Source organism: Panulirus ornatus, chromosome 58 (assembly GCF_036320965.1).
Source record: "Panulirus ornatus isolate Po-2019 chromosome 58, ASM3632096v1, whole genome shotgun sequence".
NCBI classification, from domain to species: domain Eukaryota; kingdom Metazoa; phylum Arthropoda; class Malacostraca; order Decapoda; family Palinuridae; genus Panulirus; species Panulirus ornatus.
The window spans coordinates 16,566,224-16,580,833 of NC_092281.1; the positions used below are offsets into that span (position 1 = coordinate 16,566,224).

General features: G+C 45.0%; 1 long non-coding RNA gene across 2 annotated transcripts in view; it reads right to left on the reverse strand.

Moving 5' to 3' along the window:
- Positions 1-612: 612 nt before the first annotated feature.
- The window catches only part of LOC139766581 (uncharacterized), a 157,846-nt gene continuing 143,848 nt past the window's right edge, over positions 613-14,610 (reverse strand). For both annotated transcript variants that reach the window (XR_011716924.1, XR_011716925.1), the window contains exons 2-5: positions 11,887-12,024; positions 4,253-4,408; positions 1,542-2,147; positions 613-1,415 (exon numbers count right to left, since the gene is read on the reverse strand). This is a non-coding gene — a long non-coding RNA (uncharacterized lncRNA). The remainder of the gene's footprint in view (positions 1,416-1,541; positions 2,148-4,252; positions 4,409-11,886; positions 12,025-14,610) is intronic.

The window sequence follows — 14,610 nt, forward strand, 5'->3', positions numbered from 1 at the left end:
CGTATACGTGTGAGGTGAGACCACCTCCGTGAGCACGACTGACCAACACTTGGGTATGGTGGCCCAGGCCTTTGACCAGACCGGTGATGGTCAGGTCTGAGGCCACTTCACCACATCCAGCAGATCCTGGACCGAATCCCAGCATTCCACGAATACCTGGGCCACCGGAGCTCCTGAAATGCAGTCTGTCGGTGGGTGTGGTCGTAAGACGGCTTTGAAGCTGGTTACCCTAATTACCACCCTATTTAACTTCAAGTCGGGCGACTTTATTAGTACTGCGCTTTAGTGATGGCCGAGAAAAGCAGCACAGATGAACGACCTCTGGAAATGGAATCAATTTTTAAGCCTCCAAGGGTAAACATAAAAAGACTGCTGGTCTGATTTGCATAATTCTTTACTCAATTAACCAGACTGAAAAACAAGGCCAGTGTGTGAAGGAAATTTCAAGAAAATTCAAGAAATTGTTGTTTTCACACAGTCTCCAGGCAATACGAATAAAAGATTACGTGATATATGTTCACAGTTACCAGAAAAATCCCGTTCTCATTTGCATGACTGCCACAGACAGTGCTACAAAATAACTTTACGAACACGACATCTGAAACGAAGGAATCTGTCTGGGGATAATGATGAAGAACCTCAGACTATTAATCATCAGCCAGAATATAATTACCTGTCTATAAAAGTTTCTTTTAGGACCAGAGCCGCATCAGAAAAATAGAAAAAGAGAAGATAAGGTTGTGAAATGTCTCGCATAACCTTACGCACAATCAATAAAGACTGCTGTCCAGGGAGAGGACTTTCTGCTTACAGTGGAGGAGGCTAAATCAGTCGCCAGAGCATAGCATACTATTATGCCTCTGGTTGGATAGAGGACACCCGAACTGCAGACAGTGAATAAGTCTAGCATGCAACAGCCAAGCCACTGAGGGGTAAGATGCCCACAAGGCACATTTTGATTACATGTAGTCTTGATGTGAGTGAAAGTGTTACTGAAGGGTCCAGTGCTGAGCAGAAGTCAGTGCTGAGAGAATGGATGGGCCTTCTCAGTTCATGCTTGAACACAGTCCTCAGTTTTACAGTAAAGCTAAAACCGAGTTCCGAGCTAGTGAAAAAGTTGGATGGACTTTTGTCAATTTTGACGTCCGAAGTCAAAAGTCAACTTTTCTATTCATCTGGATTGCCAAAGGATCATGTAGTCGAGTCAGCAATCGAACTTGCATCGTATCCCTCGATTCCAAAGAGACGGGAAGAAGCCAATATTGATTCCATGTCGGGCAGTTTAAAGTTCCCAAGATGAAGCCTTATAGATGCCGTGGCTCCCATCTCTAGGCTCTCTGTTGAATGGTACCAGACATCCTGCAAGACTTCATCACATGGTTGATCATCCATAAAACAAAACTTGCGAGATTCGTCTGGAAAAAAAAAAAGAAAGTTAAAGACTGGTACTTATTTTGCGGTGATTTTGGCCAAGATTATTACAAAGGGGCATGAGGCCAAATGTCACAGCACCTCGCCAACTTCGTATGATATCGAGGTACCTTACAGGCAGTGATGAAACTTCGTCCCCTTGATGGAATTCTGTGGTCGCTGTGCACTGTATTCTGGTTTACTTGAGTTGGACACATCTGCAGGACACCCTGAAACATACACACATACACTGTGTGGGGAAAATTCTGACATAAGAGAAGAAACTCCATCTGACTACGGAGCGAAACACACAGCCCATAGCGTCCTCCTCATCACTCCTGATGCCTCACCCAACAGTCGTGTTTAACCACATCTGATATTCCCACCTCTCCTCCAAGAACAAAGGGCCGGTTAGTCACATGCCGACCCCGAGAAAACTGAGCCATGTTTTGTGAATAAGGCAGAACCACCCGCGAGAGGATCCCTGCCTGCCAAGGAGCACCGGTGTGGGGGGGCGCCCAGGAATCGAACCCTACTAGAAGAGGGTAAGCTAATGCAAAGTGTTGGAAGATGGTATAAATACACACACACACCCACATACATATATAATGACGCGGGGGATAAGAAACGACCTCTAGGGAGGCCATCGTCAGCGTCATGCCACCGTTGGCCACTCTGGTCAAGACACACACGAAGAGTAGCAGCCTCAGCCCAGCACGACACCATCCTCATCAACTCTGAAAAGAAAATGAATAATGAAATCGTTTTTTCTTTTATTTCTTCCTCACTCTAGTAGTAACTGGGAATATTTAGAGTTTAGCTTTTTTTAGTATTACTAATGAAATAAAATTATATCTAATGTTATATTACCATTATGTATCTTGATTTCTCCTCTTATGGCGTTTTTGTCTCTTCGAGGATGCACTCCAAGCAGGAGCAGGGAACTGATGGACGTGGGAGCGAGAAATACCTTTCCTTCTGCTTTACCCTTCCAAAAAGAAGGAACAGAGTCGGGGGGGGCGGCGCCAAGTGAGGCTTTTCTCCTCTGAGGCTAAGTCATCTGTTCCTGACGCTTCTTCGCTGACGCAGGAAATGGCGAATGTGTATGAACCACCTTGGGTAGGAAGACTCCCCCAAGATAAGAATGACCCAGTCCCCACACAACACCCCTGGGCCAAGGCAGCTCTAGTGTGTAGGACTCCACCCACTCCAGTTGAGTGATGCGTCGGCTAGAAAGAATCCAACGGGCCTTCCACACGCGACACGCCGGGTATAAAGACCTCTCCGAGTCAAAAAAAAAAAAAGAAAAAAAATATGACCGGTGACCCGCGAGGTGGAAAGGGCATCTTTTGAGGGTACAGTGACGCGCCAGGTGGAAAGACCTCCCCAACGTGAAGTGACGCTACGTGTGGGTAAGACCCATCCAGGGGTGGGTTAAAAGTGACGAGCTGAGAGGAACGACCCTCTCCGGGTGACAATTACCAATACTACTACTGCCATTTTGAGCGATCAGACACCAAGACTGACCACCATGATCAACAGCTGAAGGTAATGAGGTTTTTCTTGATCAATCGACGTGCCAACGACCACGTCAGCCCCTGGCAACACACGTTTCATGGTAACTTATCTGTCGAATGAAGCGGACGTCAACAACATCAAGTTAAAGGAACTTCATCATGTTTAACTAAGTTAGACGAACTTCATGATGTTTAACCAAGTTAAAAGGAACTTCATGATTAACTAATCAGTTTTGCACACGATTTCAAGTTAGGTACAACATACATCATTATAAGTCATATTCATACATCACCAGAATTTAAGTACATCATTCCAAGTTGGATACTTACAATACATTATTCCAAGTGAGGTGAAGAGGTAGATGAATTCTCTTATCATTTTGAGTTCAATACATTATTCAAAGTTACACCGTATATGTTATTCTGGATTAGCATGAAATAACAAGCAAGAACCACGCACCTCATACAGTTTTGCCGGATCAGCGCATGGAATAAGTAGCAAATGTCGTGGGTCATGTTCGAATCCGTGTTTTCGTCTTCAACTACACCAGGGTGCCGGGTGTGTCCGGGTGCTACAGGAACATTCCTGCGGCTGGTGAGGGTCTGTTGGTGGAGCTAGAGGCACTGATGGTCTCTCTAGGAGAGTGTGGTCCGCTCCCGGAGCTAGGTAGGAGAGGAGGGCGCTCAGCCCCGAAGTGGAGTGAGGTGGTCCCCATTTCCGGAGATGGGTGACTATTAGGGCTGTATGAGGAGGAGTGGCTCCCAGGGATGGAGGCGGAGGAGGAGGCATGGCTCCAAAGGATGGGGGAGGAAGAAGAGGCATGGCTCTTAGGGATGGAGGAGGAGGAGGCGTGGCTCCCAGGGATGAAGGAGGCGGCATGCCTTCCAGGGATGAAGGAGGAGGAGGAGCAGCAGCAGCAGCTCCCGGGACTGGAGGAGAAGGAGCCACTTCAGGAACTTGAGGAGGAGCCACTCTGGTTGCTGGGAAGAGAAGGAGCCACAGCGAGAGCCTCTCCCCAAAAGACAGTAATGTCACTCACATTCCCACACTATATAGACATCTTGATGCTTCACACCTCGAGATAAGATATGAAAAAGCTTCATGAATACCTACACTAATTATAGATACTGATAAAAGAGCGTCATGGCCCTTATCACCACTACCACCACTCACCATCACCACAACCACCCACCTACCACCACTCACCTACCACCACTCACCTACCACCACTCAGCGACGTATCGCAAGAGATATTAAACAGTGAATCCCAACCGCCTCGCCTCAACCCTTCCATATAGAGTCTAGTCCTTTGAAGGCTACATACCTTATCACTGATCAAGCTCTCACTTCCAGCCTCTCTTCTCCCATTTTTTTTCCATCATCGTTGTTCCATATCTCTTGTCTCTGCATTTTCTATAAGTCCAATACCTAGTCCCTGGGTCTCGGACACCGTCAGCAGTCTTCCTGCTTCCAGGCCACGCTGAAACGATGAATAATGTCTGTAATCTAGAACAATGGATAATTCATCTACTGACCTAACTTGGGATGATGTGTTTCATGCATCTGACTGAGAACAATGTGCATAATAGGATTAAATGTATGAATATGATTTACAGTGATGCATGACGTGTCTGACCTGAATAGTATGATGATAACTGATAACCAGTTAAACATTATGAAGCTCCTTTTACACATCTTGGTGACGTCCGCTTGATTCAACAGATACGTTATCTATCCCCTCTCCAGCATTCGGTGGCCTCTTTCCTCCCCAGCCCTTATTGGTCTTTCCCCTTCCAGCCCTCACAGGCCTCTCCTTTCCCTACCCCTCACTCTTCCCTCCCCCTTCCATACGGTGTATCACATCACAGCAGAGTTAGCGATGCTAGGCAAGTGGAAGTGTTATCATGCTCAACGTCCAAGAGAGAGGCTGAATGTCACCAAGGTGTGTGTGTGTGTGTGTGAAACGTGACGATCATGCATACGACTCGTGCCACATCACATTAAGAAATAAGACGTCCAAATAAGACGTTGTAGAAGCGTCTCGACCCCATCTCCTGGGACAATGTGTCGAAAGCGTTATCACTTTACATCCCAAAATCTTAATCTTTAGTTGGTAACCAAGAAACAACAATTGTACGAAACTTTAACAGCCACAGTATTAATTGGGATCTCTTTATCAAGTGACCTCGAGGGTGATACACTAATCAATTTAATTGAGGACTGCCCCTTAACTGTAATGACCCAACAGGAGACTGGAATATTGTAGAATAATGATATCCACAGACGGGGATCTAAGTGGCCTCTGTAAGGTCGGTTGCAAAGCCACGGGAAAACGACTATAGATAACATCATCCAGTCCAATGTAAACTAACGTTCCGATTTCGAAAATAACACGAGACGAGATTTCGGGATAAGAGACTTCAGTAAGGCGCACCTAGGCAGACTGGACCAGCCTCTTTGACGTGGCCACACCTGACGAGGCGTGGAGTAACTGCAGACATGAAGCACTTCCACGTGTGAGGGGGGGGGGAAACAGTGTCCTTAGAAGGATGAAAAGGAGTGGTGAGAAGGATGAGCCAGGAGAGACGAGTCGAGAAATCCATGATATTGTCCAAGGCAGAATGAAGGATATACAGACAATCTGTGTGTGTGTGTGTGTGTGTGTGTGTGTGTGTGTGTGAGAGAGAGAGAGAGAGAGAGAGAGAGAGAGAGAGAGAGAGAGAGAGAGAGAGAGAGCGTGTGATGACGACGTAGGTAGAACACTACTCCCACCCTCTCACCGCTGAGGGCACGACCCTCACCAGTGACCCGACAGATAACGACGAAGGTAGACCCGCTGGACGACGGACACATTCAAAGGACGCATACTATTATCCCACATAGGTGACTTGCTTCTTAAGGAGGAGAATAATACGGAAATTATAACACCAAAGTGTTGGGGGAAAAAAGGATGAAGTTAGGGAAATGATGGAGGGGTGATGGAGCAGGCAAACCATACCAGATTTCTCTTTTCCTCCCCTCCTTCCCACCTCCCAATGTTCGTCTCCGTTCTTTACAGTATTGGCAGAAGGGGAAACTTTGCTAATATCTTCACCCAATGGTCCCTTCCTTATCTGATGACCTAAACTGTGTGATTGACGACTTTTTCTTGCCCTGTTGTGGTTGCTGCTCTCGATCCTGCAGGAATTAGCGAACCAAATGCCCAAAATGGCTGTGGGTTATGAGATCCACGTTCTTTACCTCCTCTTAATCAATTCAGGAGGTAATAACAACACGAACCCATCATCAAAGTTCTTTGTATCCGTAGAACGAGGTAGTCTAAAATGAAACCATAATTATATAAAGGAACATTGTTAAAACTTTATGCCACACGACCAGATAAACAGGGAAAGATGGCCGCAGTAAAGACTATTACTTTTCATTCGAAGGTTTCGTTGGTATATATCAGTATCAGGTGATCCCGGTTCAGATACGGTAACCCGACATGCACGCAAGCAGAAACCTGGCATGGACGTGCACACAAACAGCAGCCCATCACTCACGCAAACAGCAGCTTGTCGTGAACACACACACACACCCTGGCAGTCATCCATTTATCGTCAAACATCATTATCCTTTCCCCAATCTCGAATTTCCCTTACTGTTTACTCCCCCTCACTCGCTTCCCTAGTTATTTACCCACCGTCACTCACTCTCCCTGTCTACACCCTTTTTAGCCCAGGCAATTTGTCGACCTCTTCCTCAGCGTCTCTCATCGTTACACGTCTGCACTTCGATGTCATCTTCCCTCTCAGAGCCACTGAAACATATAATCAATTACCACCGCCTGCAGTCAACCGCCTGGTCTTATGACAAGATGCCCTTACCGTACATTAAAAGGGGACGCCTGAAATCTTCGCCAACCTCAGGCACTCGTACAGAAGATAATGTTCCTTCCTTTTTTTTAACAATTTCTGAGCAGTGCATTCACCTGTCGTCCCATTACGGCAACCCCTGTCACACAAACTACGTCCTTGCTGGGAGGATCCTGACCCCACTGATGAAATCCTATTACGCCATAACCAATCTTAGCTTCACTTCTCTTGTGAAAATACTACGTCCTTGCTGAGAGGATCCTGACTCTACTGAAATAATCCTATTTCGCCTTAACCAATCGTAGCTTCACTTCCATTGTGCAAATACTAGGATTTCAATCACAGAATCTTTATCGACATGAGAAATAAGCCCTATGCTGAGGTTTTGGCAGCAAGTCTAGTTTTTAAAGCGCAAAAGCAACAGAACATTTCAATGCCATAAAACCTTTTTTGTTTCAGTATCGGAATATAACATAACGAAGCGGTTCTCCACCTGAAATGATAATGTTAAATATAATGCTTCCTCTGGCCCGACAGATGGCTAATTAATGAATCGAATCATGAAATATTCTATTGTAATTATTCTAATTCTTAATTACAGGACAAAATGAATTACAATTAAATGGGATTACATACTTGACAATAAAGTTTAACTGTTCTTGAATTGTGAATAACGTAGTCGTCCTTGATCACCGTCGAAAAATTTATGACCGCAACTGTACGTGTATGTATATTCATAGCGACACGTTTGTATGGTTCAAATATGGGTTCAGAGATCCACTGGTCTCTTGGTAATACACCCGACAGTATGTATGTACGAGTAGCGAAACGTCAAACGGAATATATTAATCCTGGCTGATATTTAGTACAGGATCCCCGTACGTCCTTCTTCGTCTTGCCTCAAAACCAAAAGGGGGAGGAACGTAAGCGCGCCCACTGCTATCGTCTCCCGCCGCCCTTTGAAAAAAGAAAAAAAGCTAAACTGAGGATGGATAAGAGCGTCGCGGTAATGCCCTCTGTTGTGGTCTGGAGAGAGAGAGAGAGAGAGAGAGAGAGAGAGAGAGAGAGAGAGAGAGAGAGAGAGAGAGAGATTAGCTCAGCTCGAGTCTCTCAGCCGGTGCTTGTGGCTGGAGATCCTTCCTTATCACCCTCGCCGTCCCCCCCCCACCCTAAGGAGGGAGACTCAGGGCAGTCATGCAGACCATGGTGCTCATGCCAGCCGAAGTAAGTTAGCCTGGCGACAATACCAACCACGTTCGGCGGTTCTGCTGGTGTCTGTGCCCCCCACGAAGGCAGAGGAACAGCTGGAGTAGACAGACAAACAGATAGATAGATAGATAGATAGATAGAGATAGAGAGAGAGAGAGAGAGAGAGAGAGAGAGAGTTTTTCTCTCTTTATCCCTTTCCCCCGTCAAGTATTTCGCCAGTCAAGCACCAAGTCTGCTCCGCCCTGAAAGCAAAGCTTGTCACGCCTCCCTCCCTAACCTCTCGCTCACCCAGGGGAGGTCTTTATGGAATCATCCTTTGTGTCAACCTCTGAAGCTGAGGCTGAATTTTAAGTGACATAAGTTATTGACAGTTAAGGCCTCTTTCCTCGAACCAACACGTTTCGCAGTCTTAATCTTTAGGACTATATATATATATATATATATATATATATATATATATATATATATATATATATATATATACACTGGATCCCCTCATTTCTCCCCGTACTGCCTCTAATTGTGCTACAAGATGAGGGAACTCGGACCACAGGTTGCGGTATGAGGACAATTAGTTTCTACCTTGGACGCTAGCGTGCCTAAGCGACGACGTCTTATCTACTAAGATATTGGCAAACTTCGGGTGGAGTCTCGGCCGATCTACTGACGAAGCGGACGAATGTTGAAGCGAGAAGGGTCCTCGCCTTCCTCCTCTGCTGGAGGATTGCACTGATGGTGCAAGGTGAAGGTCTTTGTTCTATTGCGACAAGTGAAATTGATTTATCATCTTAGCAGAAGTGTATTCTTGGACTGTGAAGGGCATGAGTGATGTAAGCCTGGGAAAGGAAGTCTTGGATGTGTGAGAGAGGTACACGGAGGTTGGAAGGTGTGAAAGAGTACTTGGAAAGATTCGAGTGGCAAAGAGAAGGACGAGAAGTGGATATTAGTGTCAGGGATAAGACTAGGGAAGGTGTATATGGCTCTTATGTAGGACGGTGTCTGGTCAAGACGGGGAAGTAGCCTTCGTCCACCAAGATCCCAACTGATCACATGACAAATGCTATCAAGATATCCCAAGTCTCGCTCTTGAAACACCTTTGGTCTGAGCAAAAGTAAGAATATTTTGTAAGTATTTACTTTAACTGTCCCAACACGTTATTCGAATCTTATGCATAACAAATGAACACAGAAGTATGATCTATTAGAACTTTTTGCTCTGTATTGATCAACAGGACTTAAAGGGGGGAAAAATAAAATAAATGGTATACAGGTCTAAATCCAGTTGAATTTCCATACCTTACGCAACTGATATGATAATAAATATGTCGATAGCGGAAGTGTTTACGAAGCAAAATGTGGAGCCCGATAAAATATTTCTGTGAACTCAAGAGAACCTTTGTAAACAACACCCAACTTTCCCAAGCAGTTCAGATTTACCTTACCAGTTCTTACAGTCGGGATATACAAACAATATTCTCGTCTGGTCCCCCCCCCCTTAGTCCAGTAGCGAGAATATGAACCACAACCACTTTGTTTACGTCTGAAGGCACTCGAACTCAGCGACCAAGCTTCCCAGCAAAGACAAGGGAACACGACCAAAATGACGATATACTTTTCAAATAACAGCTCGACAAGTTCCTACCAAGCTCCTGTATATGGTTCCACTAATGACCACGACCTATAAATCAAACTACAACGCCGCCAGTCTTTCATTGTTCCTCAATGAATTTCGTACCTGTTCTTAGTCTTGAAAATAACCTTGGAGGGTTTTCTTTATTTTACTGTTCTCACCAAGTATTAGTTCCATCGATTGCTGGAATGCGTGTTCAGTGCTCATATATAAAGGCAAGGGAGACCAAAAGTACACAAATACTCAAAATAACTAGTACTGTGTCTAGTCGAAAATATTATGTGGTCAGGATAGAAAACGTTGCACATTTTGCCCCACGAATAAAGTCCAGCAATCCAGTTCTGTATGGAAGATCATCACGAGCGAACGTTCACGTTACAATTCTCTGTATAGGAACAAGAGGAGATTCAGGGATATTTCTTTTGATTAAGGAGTTGCAGGGTATAACTGAATTATCACCATTCCAGTCTTTTCGTGGTTATCGACACACACACACACACACACACACACACACACACACACACACACACACACACACACACACACTTTCATGAAAGATAAGTGATGAAGACTACGTGACAAGATATTTGTACTCGAGAGTCATGAAGACATTACCCTTCTCGTGAAAACGGAATAATATAATCTTTCTTTTTTTCTTTTTCTAAATGCCAAGAATCATGCCGTAATTTAGCGACCAGCAACAACAACTACGCCTGGTTTTAAATGTACCCAAGTTTAAATTGGATGCCGAGAAACTCGCCTAAAAATTGACAGATAAGCAGGCTTTGGAAATTGAACTGGATTCAGATACATATACCACTTTTCCCTCCCATTTTAAGTCCTGTTGGTGGAATTAGGTTTGGGAAAAGAGAGATTCAAATGGACAATAGTGGGATTAGAGGCTCATTCTGATCCCTTACGCCCGACCCCTGAACAAGCAATATGGTCTTTAGAGTCGATGATCCCGTCAACAAGCAACACAATTATACCATAGAGGTCGTACCGTCGTGCTCAAGGGGTCGTAGCGTCGTATTTATTGAACGTACCGTCGTGCTCAAGGGTCGTACCTTCGTGCTTCCAAAACGTACCCTCGTGCTCAAGGGGTCGTACCTAGGTACTTACAGACCGAACTGTCGTGCTCAAAGGGTCGTATCTTCGTACTTAACAAAACGAACCGTTGTGCTCAAGGGTCGTACCGTCGTACTCACAAAACGAACCGTTGTGCTCAAGGGTCGTACCTTCGTACTCACAAAACGAACCGTTGCGCTCAAGGGTCGTACCTTCGTACTCACAAAACGAACCGTTGTGCTCAAGGGTCGTACCTTCGTAATCACAAAACGAACCGTTGTGCTCAAGGGTCGTACTGTCGTACTCACAAAACGAACCGTTGTGCTCAAGGGTCGCACCGTCGTACTCAAGCATCGTACCTTCCTGCTTATTGAACGTACCGTCGTGCTCAAGGGTCGTACTTCGTACTTATAAAACGTACCGTCGTGCTCAAGGGTCGTACCGTCGTACTCAAGCGTCGTACCTTCCTGCTTATTGAACGTACCGTCGTGCTCAAGGGTCGTACTTCGTACTTATAAAACGTACCGTCGTGCTCAAGGGTCGTACCGTCGTACTCAAGCGTCGTACCTTCCTGCTTATTGAACGTACCGTCGTGCTCAAGTGTCGTATCTTCGTACTTACAGATCGAACCGTCGTGCTTAAGAGTCATCTATTCGTGGTTCGCGACAATAACGTCACCCTTATGGCACCAAGTAAGTTTACACAGTTTTATCTGTATTCCAGCGAACATGAAAATTTTTCCTCACATATATATACAAACTTTACGATCCTTCATATCAGGCTTGTGGCTTAACTCCGTATTTATGAGCTGTGAATGCTGCACTTTCTTATCACGAATTACAAAGCTTCTAGCAAAATGACACCCACAGAAGTCTTGATATCGATAAAGGAAAACATAAACCGTTTAACCCAGACGAGGGACGAACCTAGACACATGATGGATTTGTTTAGTCTACCCTACATTATCATGATCTACGTACGAGACATCGTACCCTGGGTAGCAGGACCTGTGTGATACGTCAACGAGACTACTACATTGATCTCGTAAATGACCTAATTGCTCGTAAAACACTCGTGCAGTACTGAGGGAGGAGGAAATTCTACGCTCGTAGGAACCCCATCCCTGAAACTTTCCCGACCATTAAACAACTTCTTAAACTTCTGTATGTTGTCCTCATGCACACTAACATCCCTTACCTGATTCCAAAATTCGTGAAGAAGTTTGCTTGCTTGCTTGCTTGCTTGCTTCTTCCTTGCCACTCTCCTCCTCCTGACTCGTCGCTCGCTCTCTTTCCACCCGGCACTCGTACATAAACGCTGCCCATCTTTATTCTCCTGTAAGTGAGATCAACTGTTAAACCATATAAGACATACTTCATAGAACATGTTTGGTGTCAATTTTTTGTTCAGAACCACTAGAATGTTGTGCCTATTGTAAATGATCAATACAAAGCTGTCTACTGATGGTAAAAAAAAAATAAAGCAAAATGAAAACAGAAATTCACAATAAATCAAAACATCTACATATGAAAATAGCAAGACTCTCGTCTCCGGTTAGATTATGAAAAAGGAAAGACTCGGTTTCGAAGGCAAATATTTCGCAATAATTGCCTCTTCTGAACTCCACATCATCACTCGCACTTGTAATGGATGGCAGCATCATCATAATCAGCTCTGATCATAATTATCATGATACACTCGATTAAAGAATCCGGGTGGCTCATATTGAATCCGATTCATCGATCATTTAACAACTGAACGTCTCTCTCGGCATGGCACTAAATTCCTAAAAGTTCTGACAAGCCACAAAGGCTCGTAGCCCCCAGCTTACCGGTCTAATTAAGACCAGAACTTCCCATTCCAGCTAAGGCCAGGAGCCCCTGTTGTCCTAGCTAGACCAGAACCTCCTAGGTTCAGTGCCCCTTTACTCAGGATAGCCCAAAAACTCACTCCATCAGAGCAGAATCCACCAGCAAAGTTAGAATTCCACTTATCCAGTATAGACGAGAATCGCTTCAACGAGCAATAGTCAGATCCCCTTGCCATAGCACAGCCCGGAGCCCATGAACCAAGATCACCCAGCCAGCCTGATTGGACCTGACTCCCCCTCAGCATTCGACGTGCCTTTGACTCCCCTCTCCAGTGTCCAGGAACAACAGCAGCAAAACCCAGAATCATCCCCTAACATAGCTAACCTAGACACAGTCCCTAGGCCAACACAGCTCTGGTAACTCCTCAGCTTAAAGTACGCTCCAGACTTCCAGTGAGCTCCACCCACATCAGGTAGACTCACGAAGTCTTCTCCAGAAAGCCTCAGGCAGCGTCCGGAACACACATCTCTCATATGTCAACGCTTGGTGGGAAATGGCTCGAAAACCTCCAGGGCTCTTGTAGATTACGGAGGGACAGACGGACTACGGTTAATTTTTATCTCTTGTGTGCTGATTCATGATTACGTTACGCAGTCTAAGATGAAGTAAATTAGTTTCAGTAGCCAAGCAACATCACTGGGGACCAGATACGAAGAACCAGTCGTTGGTGGTTTAAATATCTGTATATTGCCGTCCGTTTCCGTTGACAGGAATGATTACAGTGCATCTCACACTGTCATTCTCACTGAACCCATTACAGGGAGAATCCAAGCCAATGCTTCCTAGAGTCAGTGTCTGACAATGACCCCTGTTACTGTTTTCCGGTTAATCTACAACAACTAATGTTTGGGAATATAAATCTGGCTTATTATGAAGCCAGTGAACCTATGAAATCTTCCATAACCGAACTTGTTATGGAAAAATGTAAGACGTTAGTTGGGTTCTCATTGCCTGAGTTGGTTGCTTCATAACACACAGTACAGGTCATCGAGATGCTCGAACCAAGGCCTTCGAGTCGGCACCGAAACAGTACGACGAAATGAAGAATGAATGTCATAAAGGATGTGATTCCTTCATAAAGGATGTGATTCCTTCATAAAGGATACGATTCCTTCATAAAGGATGTGATTCCATCATAAAGGATGTGATTCCTTCATAAAGGATGTGATTCCTATATTGAATTTTACCTCTACCTGAGTGAGACAGAATCGAACACACCCTTAACACACCTAATCCCCTACGAATTCGTATCGAACACCTCCAGGTCCAAATCTCACTTCGGTCAAAGTTCACATCAGTGGATTAACTAGCGAATCCCAATCTCAACTTCGGCACTCATTCTCGTCCAGTAAAACCCAGGCCTTCTCTGGATACAGTCTAGTACAGTACATCAATATATGTAACCCTAGTCAGGCATACTACATAAACCCTGCCTTTTGTCACCATCCACGACGCCTCCCAGCTCCACACGTCTCCTCCCTGATCCCATAATCAGCTAAATGGCAGACTTTTGCGCCTGCCCATCCTACTTAAATCATAATAATCAGAGACTCGCGTCGACTGGTAGTTACGAGGACCGAACACTGCCTACCAAAGAACCATCCAGTTCAGCAATACACTGCATATAAAATCACTGGTATCAACATCACACACAATTCTGGCCATTAAAACATTGCTTTTCTCGGTGGTAACACCTGCTTTAGGCACTGTCATGCCGAAACACAAGTACCGGCCCCATCGACCCACAGTCAACATACATCACCGTGACACAATCTCTGCACAGGTTTCGAGTGTGTAAGCGCTGTCAACACCTCGAAAGACTCTAGGTCAATAAACATGTTAAAACGAAACGTCAACTCCAATGTGGATTTAATTAATCACTCATTACTCACACCACCTCATCTCGGGCTACCCCATTCAACGACGTAATCAAACATAGGTTCATCATCTTAAAAAAAAAAATACCCACGACGTTAAACCCTCAAAGTTTATTTTCCCCGGACAGATATCAAGGGGATTATGTGAGAGGGCGGACGAGTGTCAAGCGAGG